Here is a 15,249-nt window from a genome sequence, read left to right as displayed (position 1 = left end):
AAATATTGATCAAAAAGGCATCTGCAAGGGGTATTTCATTTGTCGATAAAACAAGGGTCTCAGAGGGAGGATTCAGATGCCTCCATTCTGGTCGCAGTTTATTTACATTTTTTTCTGCAGCAGCAGTTCCTGGCAACAAACTCTTTCTCCTCTGATAAACAAGAAATCTGCCTCTTTTCTACCATTTATCTCCATCTAGTGGTTTTCATAGCCTAACTACTCTTGCCTGAACTATAGTCCCAGGTCCCATAATTATGTGCTTCATATATATTTTTTTCTAAATACTTTAATTTAAAGCAACATATGGCAAGTACAGAGACTATATACCAGGAACATCAACCATAATAACAGGCACAGCATAATGATCACACCTCAACAATAACTCAGAGCAAATCCAAGTCACACAAGAAAATAAATTGCAGGTATGGGAAGCTGGTAAAAAGGTGACCCAGAGAACGAAGCTTTAGGGAGTCTATACCCCGTGTGCCATTTTACACAGTAAGGGAAAACAAAGAAGATAGTGTCAGGAAAAAAAGACAATAGACAGCAGAAATAAGAAAGACGAGATGGGGGGGAGGCAGAAGGGAGGTGGAAAGGTTCCAGTCATTCCACCTACCCTCCAGGAACAGAGGACTCACCGGTATGGTCTCCACTGTGATCAAATTAGTTCAAGACCCTGTACTCCTCAGAATATACAAATTGTGCCAATAGAACCATTTTTGGAGGATTTTTTTTCTAAAGACCCCTCTCCATAGCCACCAGGTCTTCCAGCTCATTGATTTCAGCTACCTGTCAGAAACCATGAAACAGACTAAGACAGAAGTACAGTTAAATCACACTTGTTCAGGGGCATACCAAGCAGTTGGCGAGACTGACGCCTCCTCAATGACCCCTCCCCCTCGGAGGACCACCAGGCTTGAGGGGAAAACATCTATGGAAATCACGGAGGAAGACAGGGGCATGTACTTTCGAAGGTGAGACCTAAGAGCGTTCCTCTGGACCGTACCCTTTCCAATGCACCAGGTACTGTATGCGTCCACGGATTCTATGGGAGTCAACAATGGACTGTACTTCATACTCCTCATGGTTCTCAACCTGTACAGGGTGAGGACGAGGCACCGAGGTGGTAAAGTGGTTGCAGACCAAAGGTTTTAATAAGGAGACATGAAATACACATGTAGTGGCGACTCCTAACGAGCATGCACTATATGTTTTTGAAAATGAATATTCCTGAAACCACAGTTGGGTTTTAGGGCTAATTTTGCTAAATTATGGTTTCAGTGCCAATCTGGCACTGAGTTCTCCTTGGCCGCAGGTGTTGCTGTCACCATCGGCAAGTGGTAGAACGCAGTTTAGCTGGGTGTGTTGAGTGACACGTTTTCTTGGAACCAGCCCAGTGGGAGTGTTCTCCTGCTGTGCACTCTGGGAGGTGGTATTTAAGGTACTGATATCACATGCTTCGAGATTTATAGCCCAGAAGTTTTGTTCTGTCTGTTTGGTCCTGGTCCTCCAGACCAGCCCACATGGCCCTCCTGGCCTGGGGTGCGGATCCATGCAATTCCAAGTCTTGGGGTTGGATAGCCCGAGGCGAAGTAACTGCAGGGACAGACCTTAATGGATATCGAGGCCTGAGGATTCAAGGGTGGTCCGGTGCCGTCTCATCTAAGGAGAGGCCCAGCAACTGGAGAAGCATCCAGGGGAGGACTCTTCAGGAGAAGGCCATGCACGAGGCTGGCTTCTCTGAAGGAGCCTGGAGGCTCAGTTGAAGGACATTTCATGGATCTACACTCATACGGTATTGCTGGACCGGCTGAGAGATACTGGTACCGTATGATGGCTCTATAAGTTTGTCTATGTCCCTTGGTTACACTCAAGTCTGTGGCAGAGACTTTTCTCCAGTATTTCACATTCAAGTCTGTGGCAGAGACTTTACTTTACTTAACATCCTACCGGCTGCTAGGCCTAGTGAGAGGAGGTCTATCCGGAGGTTGTGAGAATCCAGCTGTGAAACGGTTATTCTCTGGATTTCTTCTATAAGAGACTTTCTATTTTTGCAGTCCAAAAGTACCTGAACTTCCTCCTAACCCTCTACCCTAAACTGAGAGATCTTGTTTCTATTTCAAATAAATAACCCAAAAGTAGATCCAGTGTCAGTTTCTACATTTCTTTGGGCCATTTACCACAGGAAGCCCTAGACAGAGATGAGGTCAAGAAGGTAACGATAAGCCCAATAAAACCAGCACCTCCTTTGGGGGTCAGTGCTACACACATATTAAAAAGGAAGGTCTAATGCATAAGCCACTGGGTTAATCCTGCGAAAAATACGGAAATGCCCAATAAACCGAGGTGCGAACTTCAGAGAGGGAACACAAAGTCGGAGGTTGCGAGATGACAGCCAGACCCTGTCCCCAAACTGGTAGGAAGGCACAGGCAGGGGTCAGCAGGCAGCATGGAGTCTGTACCTATAATTAGCATGTCGCAAAGCATCCTGGACTTGTGCCCAAGTGGAACGAAGACCATGGAGATGCTCCTCTAATTCAGAAATACTCTGCGGAACAAATGAGTCAGGCAACATAGAAGGTTGGAAATCATATTTTCGCCATAAATGGGGACAATCGGGAAGCCAAATTCAAGGCACTATTCTGCCCACGGTAAGAGGTCTGAACAGTTATTATAATGGTCAGAAATATAGCAATATAGGAATTGCTCCAAGGACTGATTGGCTCGTTCTGCGGCCCCATTAGACTGCGGGTGTTACGCAGACAAGAAAGCAAGCTGAATTCCCAACTGTGCACAAAAAGGCTTGCCATAACCGGGACACAAACTGACTATCTCTGCCCAAGACAATCACCTTGGGTAGCCCATGTAAGCGAAAGATCCCCCCCAAAAAAATGGAAGCCAGTTCCTTAGAAATAGGCAACTTCTTAAGTGGAATACAATGGGACATTTTCGAGAACCGGTCAACTACTAAACGGATAACTGTGTTGCCCTGGGAGTTGGGTAACTCCACAATGAAATGCATAGACAGGTGGGTCCAGGGCCTCTCTCCATTGGGTATGGGTTGTAGGAGGCCCACTGGAAGGTGTCGTGGAGTCTTACTCTGAGCACACATGGAACAGGCAGCTATGAAGGTGGTTACTTCAGCACATAGACTAGGCCACCAGAATTGTTGGGAAATGTCCCACAAGAGTTGATTCTTCCCAGGGTGGTCAGCAGCCTTACGAGAATGATAGGTCTGGAGTACGGCAGTACGGAGACTCTCTGGGACAAAGCAGCGGTCACAAGATTTCTCAGGAGGAGCATGGACCTGAGCGGCAAGAATTCTGGCACCCAAAGGAAAAGTGAGACTGGTGCGAACCATAGCCAGAATACAATCAGGAGGAATCACAGGAATCTGGAACCAACTTCACCTTGAAAGTGGAGAAAAATTGTCGTGACAAGACATCAACCCTTACATTCTTAGTACTGGGTAAGAATGAGACAATGTAATTAAAACTAGACAAGAAAAGAGCCCATCGCCCCTTTTGGGAGAGAGGCATTTAGCCTCAGACAAGAATGTGAGATTCTTATGGTCAGTAAGAATGAGAACCAGCACAGTGGTACCTTCAGGGGTAAAATAATCACTAACAGCTGTCTGTCACCAATCTCGTAATTGGACTCCGCAGGTGACAATTTCTTGGAAAAGTAGCCACAAGGATGCATAATGCTCTCAGAGGTAGAACGTTGAGACAGAAGGGTGCCAACTCCAGTCACAGAAGCATCAACCTCAAGGATAAAAGGTAACGTATGATCAGGATGTGCCAACACGGGAGCAGAAACAAAGGCAGCCATGAGACCCTCAAAGGCCTGAATGGACTCCAGAGAGGAGAAGTTACGAATAAACTTCCGATAACAGTTTACAAAGCCAAGAAAACGCTGCAGAGGATGTAAACTCATGGGTTGGGGCAACTGTAGAACTGCTGAAAGTTTCTCTGGGTCCATCAAAAAAATCAGCAGTGGAAATTACATAGCCCAGGAATTTAACCTGTCCATGATGGAATTCGCACTCCAATTTACAATAGAGATTGTTCTCTCTTAGTTTCTGAAGCACACGACAGACATCTGTGTGGTGGCTCTCCAGGGACTTGGAAAATATGAGGATATCATCAAGATAAACCACCACACATAAGTGCAACAAATCTTGGAGGACATTGTTGATAAATTCCTGGAACACTGCCAGGGCGTTACAAAAGGCCAAAATGCATTACAAGGTACTCATATTGGCCTGTTCTGGTATTAAATGCAGTTTTCCACTCGTTGCCCTCCATAATCCTCATGAGATTATATGCTCCTCTCAAATCAAGCTTTGTGAGTTATTTGGCCCTTGATGCGGCCAAATAACTCCGTAATCAACTATATTGGATAGGTATTCTTAATCGTAAACTGACTGAGACCCCTATAATCAATAGAAGGTCTCAGGTCACCACTCTTCTTCTTCACAAAGAAAAAACCAGTACCAGCAGGAGATGAGGATTTGCGGATGAAACCTTGAGAAAGTGCATCTGCAACATACTCCTCCATGGTCCTATCCTCCAAGACCGACAAAGGGTAAACTTGGCCACAAGGGGGTATGGCACCAGGTTGAAGGTCAATTGCGCAATCATATGACCGCTGTGGAGGCAAACTACCGGCTTGACCTTTGTCAATGACGTCGCTAATATAGCAGTACTCCTCCAGCAGGGAGGATATTGAAGAGATGCACAGGAACTTGGCTACCTTGTGGAAGCGAGACTTACTGCATTGTGGCGACCAGGAGAGAACTTCAGCATGGAGCCAATCAGGGGTTGTGCCTCTGTAACCAAGGATAATCCATAACCAGTGGAAACTTAGGTGAGGAAATAACTTGGAATTGGATTATCTCATGGTGAAGAGCCCCTACAGCCATGGACAATGGAACAATATCATGAGTCACATGGGCAGGCTGTAGAGGTCTCCCTTCAAGAGCCTCAATGGCAAGTGAAGTGTCAAGCAGCGATTAGAGCCTGTATCAGTCGATTAGAGCTGTATCTCGACGGAGGACTCAGCCCAATAAAGGAAAAAACGAAACTAGGGGCTTATGAGGATGGCAAACGTGATCAACTTCTCCAGCTCAGTGGGTATATCTTGGGATGCTATCTCATCCTTGATGGTATCTGAGAGACCATGAGTAAAATCAGCTATGAGGGCCTCATTGATCCAATCAACCTCTGCTGCCAGAGTACGGAATTCAATGGCGTAATCGGCAACAGTTCTTGTACTGTGTTTGACGGACATGAGGCACTTGGCAGCAGAAGCAGAGCTCGCGGGAACGTCAAATACCCTTTTACAAGAAGCCACAAACTCTGGGTAACTCAAGACAACGGGTTTTTGCATCTCCCATATAGGGTTTGCCCAGGCCAGGGCTCTCTCAGAAAGCAAAGATATCATGAAATCTACTTTGCTTCTGTCCATGGGAAACGCCTGGGGCAGCATCTCAAAGTATATCTCAACCTGGTTAAGAGACCCTCTGCATTGGACTGGATCCCCCCAAATCGCTGGGCAAGTGGAGCGGAACCAAACATACACCTCTTATAAAGGTAATACTTGAGGTGGGTGCCTGCACAGAGACTGGAGCAGCAGCAGGGATGGCCTTCAACACAGGTTGTACTGAAGCAGCCGCAGTGGGAGATTCCAGGTGAGCAGTGCGATTTAGGAGCATTTGCAACGCCATGGCAAACTGATCCATGGGGTGATCCTGCTCATCCAATCTGGAAAAAATATTACCAACAAGTGGATTGACTGCATCTTTTGAATTCATGGCCTTTGCCTAATGTCAGAAACCATGAATCAGACTGAGACAGAAGTACAGTTAAATCACACTTGTTTAATAATAATAAAAAGGTAAACAGAGTAAACGTAGTCAAATTTCAGGAACCGGAACGGATAGTCACCGGAATGGAGATGAGCGTAGTAGCAAGCAGGATCTGGATCCAGAAGGAATGTCAGCCAAGAAAGTCTTTAACAGGAACACAGGAGAGCGTTGCTAGAGATTTGACCAATACGAAGGCAGAGATCATCTGGGCTGGATGGTTTAAGTAGGCAGAATGGACGAGCAGGATATCATCAACAGGTGAGTCACACTGGAAAGAAAGGAGCTTGCAATTAGCCGACAGCTGAGCAACCAGATTTGAGAAGGAAGGGCTGAGCCCAGCTCTGACGCTACCTTTTTCAAGCAGATGGCTATGAACATTGCTTGAGCCTGTTTCCAGAACAGCAGAATACAGCTCTTTGCCGCAGAGAACAGTAGCGGCAAAAGAGAGCATCTGTAAGCCTTACTGGAGAAACGGTGGTGATGCAGAAGGAAAGGTGGAGGGTTCCTTGGTAGCTCATCGTCAATACATTTCTGGGTTATTCGGTGAACTTCCATCCAGTATGACTGCAATAAAAAGCAGGACCAGAAAATATACACACCTCCAACAAGTGTCATGGCATTGAGGGAACATCTTGTGGATCTTAACAGGTGTCTAATACCACTGAGTCAACACTTTGAAACCAGATTCCTGATGTTTGAGGCAGATAGAGGCTTTAGAAAGAGAACAAAAGAATTCTCTCCACCTGTTTATCCATAAAGTTCAGGCCCAAGTATCGCTCCCATTTGGAAATATATGGTAGTGGAAAAGTCGGCAGAGAGGTCACAAGCCGATTATAGGTTTGAGAAACCACATGGCACAAAGGAGATTTTTCCAGCCACAAGAGTTTGAATGTGGTAAGGCGACGTCTAAAGGCATCTGGGGGTGGTAAGGAGCCAAGGTAATGTGCCAGCTGTAGCTTCTGCTAAAAATTTTCGTCCTGCATAGTTGGGGTCATCAGCAACATCCTGTCTGGTGACCCATTGTCCAGCCACTATAAAATGCCAGGCCTGCAAAGGCCAGTGGATTTCAGTCCTGGAATCTTGGATCATGTAGGCTGGGGCTGAAGGTGGGGTTCTCTAATATGGAATAATTTGGAAAGGGTTCGGAGTAATGGAGAAAGTTCAGAATACTTTGGAGCACACTCTCCATGTTTCACCTACCATTGGGTGGGTAATAACAGAGGTAGGCAAATCTGTTTGGCACCACTGTGCCGACTCCAATGAGATCCTGGCCAAATCAGTTGCACCTGCACCCACTGTTTGAAAGGTCCATGTCAACACCAGTATAACACCCTGGTCAGGTGGCACACTGAGTGATAAAGACTAAGCCCTTGTACACACGGTCAGACATTCCGACCACAAAATCCGTCTGATTTTTTCAGACGGATTTTGTCCGAAACTGGTGTTGCATGCACACGGTCGGACAAAGTTGTCGGAAAATCCAATCGTTCAGAACGTGATGACATTAGTTCGTTACGATGGGACTACGTTCAGGCTAGTAGCCAAGAGCTTTGGTCTCGTAATTTGATCTTTGATCTGTAATTTTGATCTTGATTTGAGCATGCGTGGCACTTCAGTCCCATCAGAAATCTCTACAAACGATCGGAAAAAGTCAGATCGGATCATGTTGTCGGAAAATTTTATATCCAGCTCTCAAACTTTGTTGGTCGGACATTCCGATGGAAAAAGTCAGATGGAGCCCACACACGGTCAGATTATCCGACAACACGGTCCGATCGGACATTTTCCGTCGGAATGTCCGACCGTGTGTACAAGGGCTAACATCTGGCAAGACCGTAACTCCCATCAATTTCAGCAGTCACAATATCGTCTGAGTAAGACAAGGAGGCTTCTGTGCCCACTAAAAGTTGACAATAGCCAGATTGACTGAACAAAGAAAAGGAATGCAAATCAGAAGGGCCTGAAGGGGCCTGAAGGGGGTAGAGCAAACGTTGTATGATGTTCATTTTGACAGTGCTGAATTGTCCAAACCATGAAGACAGGCCATTCTGCCAAGACACAAATTGTTTATTGATAACCGTCAACAGTGGGGGGAAGTTTAGTGCAAAAATATCCTCCACCCTGCTAGGTAGAAATATTCCCAAACATTTTATGTGGGAAGCAGCCCATTTGAAAGTAAAATCAGTCCTAAGAAGGGCAGTCAGAGAGGGTGATATGGAGACATTAAAGTGTTACTAAACCCAGGACCCTGCATTCACTATATCTGATCTCCCACAGTACACAGACTATGGAAATGCAATAGTTTTGGTAAATATAAATAGCTAAATACCTTTTCTCATCACCAATAAATAGCAGTTTTGTGACTTGTATCAGTGTCTGGTTAAAGCTTGTAGGAGGAGTTTTAATTTTCCCCTGACCCTCTGTCTGGACAGTGCGGATTGGCCTTGTGCTGATCAAATGCACTCTCCCACAAAAAAAAAAACTCTAGCAATATACACCAAACTGGGCATGTGCAGCCTGACTCCTAATTAGGGATGAGCTTCGTGTTCGAGTCGAACGTACGTTCTACTCGAACATTGGCTGTTCGTCCGTTCGGCGAAATCCGAAAATTTTGGTCCGTTCGCATCAAATTCGTGTGGCGCTCACGGCCCACAATGCACTGCGATGGCGCAGTGCATTGCTGGCTCATGATTGGCCAAGCATGCACTGTGACCCCGCATGCTTGGCCAATCGCAGCGCCAACAGCGAGGAGAGCCATGTGTAGTGTGTTGGCGTCTGAAGCAGTGGGTGTTCTGTGTACCTTCAACACAGTACACACCGATCGTTTTCGGCCGATTTTCTATCTTGCTGTTGTGTAGTGGTTATTGTCTGCGTGCCCTGACCGCAGTATACACCGCTATATTCACCTCACCTATATAGCTAGTGATCTATCTTTAATAATATAGCTTGCAGTCAGTAGTGTTAGGAGATAGTGCGTGCTGTCTGCGTGCTCTGTACCCAGTACATACCGCTATATCCACCTACATAGCTGTTCTCTATTTGAGACCACTTGCCATCTGCAGGAGTTATTGGAAGTTGTGTGTGCCTCCAGCACAGCACAGTATACATCTGTATATACCCCTTTATCTCTGGTGTTCTATAATAAAGGCATCTGCAGGAGTTAGTGGGTGTTGTGTGCCTCCAGCACAATATACAGTACCCAACTGCTGTTTTACCCAACTCCCTTCAGGCCATTACCATGTCTGGAAGGCCAGCAAGGAGAGGCAGACAGGCGCGAGCCGATAAAAGAGGGCAAGCAGGCTCTGTGTCTAGAGACAACAGTGCTGGTCGTGGACGCGGTGCATTGTCATCAGCACGTGGCCATGGGACATGCTTGTCCTTCTTTTCGGCAGCTGGACATGTTGAACCGCAACATGCCAACGACTTGGTAGAGTGGATGACCAAGCCCTCTTCATCCTCCTCATCCTCTCTCACCCAGTCTTAGGGTAGTAGCAAAGCAGCTGCCAACGCATCGTCTTCCCTCCTCTCAATGTCATCATCAGTGACTCCTTCCCTAGACCCACCACGTCCTCCTGAGGAGTCTCCTGAACTCTTTGAGCACAGTGTTGGGTACATGCTCCAGGAGGATGCCCAGTGTTTTGTGGGCTCTGATGATGACACTCAGCTAGAGGAAGGCAGTAGCGTGAGTGCAGAGAGAGGGGATGCTCAAGAAGGACAGCAATCTGGCAGTCATGTTCCACAAGCTGCAGCATACTGCCAGGTTTGCTACAGCGATGAAGAGGGAGGGGATGATGAGGGCACTGACTCCACGTGGGTGCCTGGAAGGAGGGAGGAGGAGGAGGAGGAGGAGGCACATGTCCAACGAGGCAGGATGCCCTCCGGGGGCCAGCTTAGGGGCAGCACACCGACTGAATCACACCGCAGAGCTCCGCCTGTGCAGAGCGCTGCCTCTGCGCGTTATTCTAAAAGTTCTTTGGTGTGGGCCTTTTTTGAGACGAGTGCATCAGATCGCACCTCTGCTATTTGCAACATATGTCTCAAGCGTATCTCACGTTGCCAAAACATCAGCCGCTTGGGCACCACATGCTTGACCAGACATATGTTGACCTGCCATGCAGCTCGTTGGCAAGCGTACCTCAAAGACCCACACCAAAGAACAAAGCGGACCTCTCCTTGCTCCTCATCAGCTGGCATCTCCAACCCCACTAGACCTTCAGTCCTCTCTGAAACCTGCTCTGAGAGGAATGAAGGTGTAGAATTAGGTGTGTCACAGCCAAGTGCTTCCGGGAACTCTGCTAGCGGTACACCCACGTCCGATTATAGCAGGCAAATGTCCCTGCCCCAGCTGCTGGACCGGCGGAAGAAGTTCACTCCCAGCCATCCACATGCCCAGCGGTTGAATGCTAGCTTGGCTAAATTGCTAGCACTTCAACTGCTGCCTTTTCAGTTGGTAGACTCGGCCCCCTTCCGTGAGTTTGTACAATGTGTGGTTCCTCAGTGGCAGGTCCCCAAACGCCACTTTTTCTCACGGAAGGCGATTCCGGCTCTCTACCGGCATGTGGAAGGCAATGTCCTTGCCTCGCTGGACAGGGCGGTCAGCGGTAAAGTGCATATTACCGCTGACTCATGGTCCAGCAGGCATGGACAGGGACGTTACCTGTCTTTCACGGCCCATTGGGTCACTTTTCTGGCAGCTGGGAAGGATGCAGGACAAGGTGCAGTAGTGTTGGAGGTTGTTCCGCCACCACGCCTCCAAAATGCTACTATTGGTTGTGACACACCTCTCTCCTCCACCCCCTCCTCTTCGTCTTCCTCCATGGATTCTTCCAGTGCTCTGTCCTCAGAACCAGCGGTGCTCCGTAGGCGTTCCAGGGGCTACGCAAGTACGCAGGCAAAACGATGCCATGCCGTGCTTGCGCTGGTTTGTTTGGGGGACAGGAGCCACACTGGGGTGGATGTTTTGTCAGCTCTGCAGGGGCAGGCCGAGAGGTGGTTGACGCCACGCCAGCTTAAGCCAGGAATGGTGGTTTGCGACAATGGCACCAACCTCCTCTCCGCCCTCCGACAGGGACAACTGACCCATGTGCCCTGTGTAGCTCACGTCCTTAACCTGGTGGTGCAGCGGTTCTTGGGCAGGTACCCCGGCTTACAGGATGTCCTGAAGCAGGACAGGAAAGTCTGTGTGCATTTCCGCCAATCATTTAATGCCTGTGCTCGGCTGACTGAGCTCCAAAAGGAGTTGAACCTGCCCAAGAACCGCCTTATATGTGACATGCCCACCAGATGGAACTCAACATTGGCCATGCTGCAGCGGCTGCACATGCAGCAGAGGGCCATCAATGAGTACCTGTGCGACTACGGCACCAGGACAGGGTCAGGGGAGCTTGGTTTTTTCTCACCACGCCAGTGGGGCATGATCAGGGATGCATGCACTGTCCTGTCACCGTTTGAGGAGGCCACAAGGATGGTGAGCAGTGACAGTGCATGCATCAGTGACACTGTACTTCTTGTCCACCTCTTGGAGCATACGCTGCGTGGAATAATGGACAGGGCACTTGAGGCAGAACAGAGGCAGGAAGAGGAGGACTTCCTTGCCTCTCAAGGCCCCCTTTATCCAGACAGTGTTCCTGCTGTGCCACCCATCACACAGGAAGAGGATGAGGAGGAGGAAGAGGAGGAGGAGGATGATTGTGTCAGCATGGAGGTGGAGGCTGGCACTCAGCATCAGCATCAGCAGCAGCAGCAGTCTTGTAGGGATGATTTACAGTCCCAAGAAACACGTGGACTTGTACGTGGCTGGGAGGAGGTAGCTGCGGATCATGTTGTCCTTAGTGACCCAGAGGACTCCGGACCGAATGCCTCAGCTAACCTACGCTGCATGGCCTCCCTGATCCTGCAAAGCCTGCGGAAGGATCCTCGTATTCTTCGGATCAAGGAGAGGGACCATTACTGGCTGGCCACTCTCCTTGATCCACGGTACAAGGGTAAGGTTGCCGACCTTATCTTGCCATCGCAGAGGGAGCAGAGGATGAGACATCTCCGGGAAGCCTTGCAGAAAGGTCTGTGCAACGCGTTCCCAGAGACTGGGAGGTAACAAACTCCTGGTCCTGGACAACGTGTTGCTGAGGCATCGGTCAGAAGGAGCGGTGGAGAAGGTGGCCGTCTGACTGATGCTTTCAGACAATTTTTTAGTCCGCAGCCCCAAGGTATGATCAGTTCCAGCACCCATCGCCAGCATCTGATTTACATGGTGCAGGAATACCTAGGGGCAAGGTCAGACTTGGACACCTTTCCCACTGAAAATCCTCTGGCTTACTGGGTCCTGAGGATGGATCACTGGCCAGAGCTTGCACAGTATGCAATTGAGCTACTGGCCTGTCCTGCATCCAGCGTTCTTTCGGAACGCACCTTCAGTGCTGCTGGTGGCTTTGTTACCGATCACAGGGTGCGCCTGTCCACCGAATCAGTTGATCGACTGACCTTCATCAAGATGAATCAGTCTTGGATCACCCACAGCTACCAAGCACCTGAAGCTGATGTAACCGAATAATTTTTTTTTAAATACCACATCCCTTCAAGACTGCCTATGCTGATGCTGAGTGACTGTCCTGTTATGTTGATTGTCTATCCTCTTCCTCCTCCGCTGATATGTTGGAAGAACATTTCTGGTTCTGGTTGATGCTATCAGCCCAATTTTTCTGCCCCTGTTTAACAGGGGCGTTTAAGTACAATTTTTGATGCAATGCTTTGCAGCAGGGCTAATTCCTGCAATAAAACTAGAGTATATGGCAGAGGTTGCAGTGTGGTGGCACCAGCACAAGTGCCTAAGGCCCAATTTTTCTGCCCCTGTTTAACAGGGGCGTTTAGTACAATTTTTGATGCAATGCTTTGCAGCAGGGCTAATTCCTGCAATAAAACTAGAGTATATGGCAGAGGTTGCAGTGTGGTGGCACCAGCACCAGTGCCTAAGGCCCAATTTTTCTGCCCCTGTTTAACAGGGGGGTTTAAGTACAATTTTTGATGCAATGCTTTGCAGCAGGGCTAATTCCTGCAATAAAACTAGAGTATATGGAAGAGGTTGCAGTGTGGTGGCACCAGCAGCAGTGCCTAAGGCCAAATTTTTCTGCCCCTGTTTAACAGGGACATGTAATTACAATTCTTGATATAATATTTCACAGGAGGGCCCCTTCCTGTGCCCACCCAGAGTAACGGTGAGGACTTATAGTGTTGTGGCACCAGCACCAAAACCACCAAAGGTCAATTTTTCTACCACTGTTCAACAATGGCATGTAATTACAATTCTTGATATAATCGTTCACAGCAGGGCGCTCCAGCGCCCACCAAGAGTCACTTTGAGGGCTTACAATGTTGTGGCAAAACCAACACCTTGTTCCGCCATTTCTGCAGAGCTTATAGGGCAGGCCCCTACTTTCAAACATCCAACTTACAAACATCTCCTACTTGCAAACGGAAGGAGACAACAGCAAGTGAGATGAAAAAAGATGGACGACAAAACAAATTATACAGGGGTGATAACCCTTCCCTATGTTTTCCAAAAAGCTTAAAAATAGTTTTTTTGACTGGAGCTACACTTTAAAAATGTACCAGTTGAAAATTACAAACAGATTCAACTTAACACAACAAACCTACACAGTCCCTGTCTTGTTTGCACCGCCTGTATACTGCTGTTCTGAGTATATAGGGCCTGGGGGCCACACGCATTTCCTTTTTTTAATATGGGTACAGGGTTCCCCTTAATATGCGTACAAGACCCAAATAGGCTGGTAATGGGCAGGGAGGGCTACCCATGCCATTTTTCTCAATGATTTTCAACCATATTGCAGGAACCAGATATAACATTAAAACCGCAAGCAGTTTTAAATGGTGTTATTTCCGTTTAATGTCATTTTGTGCAGGGACTGTTCTAAACACGGGAAACACGTGGCACTTCACAGGCATACTACAGACACCCCCCAGGCACCATATTTAAAGGAATATTTCACTTTTTTTTCACTTTAATTGTCATTAAAATCAGTGCTCCCGCCAAAACGGCCATTTTTAAAAACATTTTAGGCATTGACCCATGTCCCCTGGGGCAGGAGCCAGGTCCCCAAACCCTTTTTAGGACAGTATCTTGCATATTAGCCGTTAAAATTAGCACTTTTCATTTTGAACGTTCGAGTCCCATAGACTTCAATGGGGTTATAACGTTCGTTCGAATTTGGGGTCCGTTCGAAAGTTCTGGTGCGAACCGAACCGGGAGGTGTTCGGCTCATCCCTACTCCTAATGCTCTGTTCTATAAGGAGATGGATTGGAGTCAGTTAAAGAGGATCAAAGAAGACAGGATCACACAGCCTTTATACACAATGCAGAGGATTAACCCCTTAGGTTTCACAGTGAGTATAACAAGCATGCTTTTCTGCATATACAGACTGATTTTACTGTTGTGGGTTTATTGACACTCTAAATTATGATAATAAGACCTCAAAGGTTTTCAGTACTGAGAGCAAGTTTTGAAGAGCTACCAGAATGTTAGACAGGAAGAATAACAAATCGTTGGTTATGCTGTCACTTTTGGAGATAACGTTGGGTCAAGGTGAATGCCGATAATGTCTGGGTTATTTCTGACATTAAAAAGGGCTCAAGGGTCAAAATAAATATCAGGAGAGATATGGGATACCCCTTCACTTGAACGGAAGGAGGGCAATAGATGGCACGAGTCCAGCACGTCATCCATTGACCCAGACTGATATGTCTGAGAGTCTGTCAGAAAGCCCCAGTCCACCCTATTGAACGCCTTTTCGGCATCAGTCGAAAGTAGCAGCATAGGGATTTTTTGAATGTGGGTGGCATGAATCAAGTTGATGGCCTTGATTGTGTTATATTAGACTTCTCTTGTTGGGACAAATCCCACCTGGTCAGAATGGACCAACTCAATAAAGCTCATCGCAAGAATTTTAGTGAACAATTGAAGGTCGGTATCCAGAAGGGAAACTGATCGATAATTTTGGGAATGAAGCAGATCTTTTTCCTCCTTTGCAATCACCGTAATAGGTGCACAAAGCACATTCTCTGAGAAGGCAGCCCCATGCCCACTGCGTTGTAGGTAGAGAGGAAGTATGGGGTCAGTAATGCCCCAAGGTATCTAGTATAGAGCAGAGAGCAGCCATCTGGGCCAGAGGTCTTGCCCTCTTGCATATGAGACATGGCCAAAGCAAACTCCTCAGCCAAGAGGGGTGCTTCAAGGAGGTCAAGTCTTCATTCGAAAGGTGAGGGAGGCCCAAATCTGTAGGTACTCCTGTATGGCTGCAACCCTAGTGGGATTTTTGGAAGGAGGCTCGGAATGGGGAAGATTATAGAGTGAAGTATAATATCTTTT

This window comes from Lithobates pipiens, unplaced genomic scaffold, assembly GCF_037356315.1.
Source record: "Lithobates pipiens isolate NorthernLeopardFrog02 unplaced genomic scaffold, aLitPip1_a1.2 Scaffold_22, whole genome shotgun sequence".
NCBI classification, from domain to species: domain Eukaryota; kingdom Metazoa; phylum Chordata; class Amphibia; order Anura; family Ranidae; genus Lithobates; species Lithobates pipiens.
The sequence above is the reverse complement of the archived record's forward strand: the minus strand, read 5'-3'. Positions refer to the sequence as shown.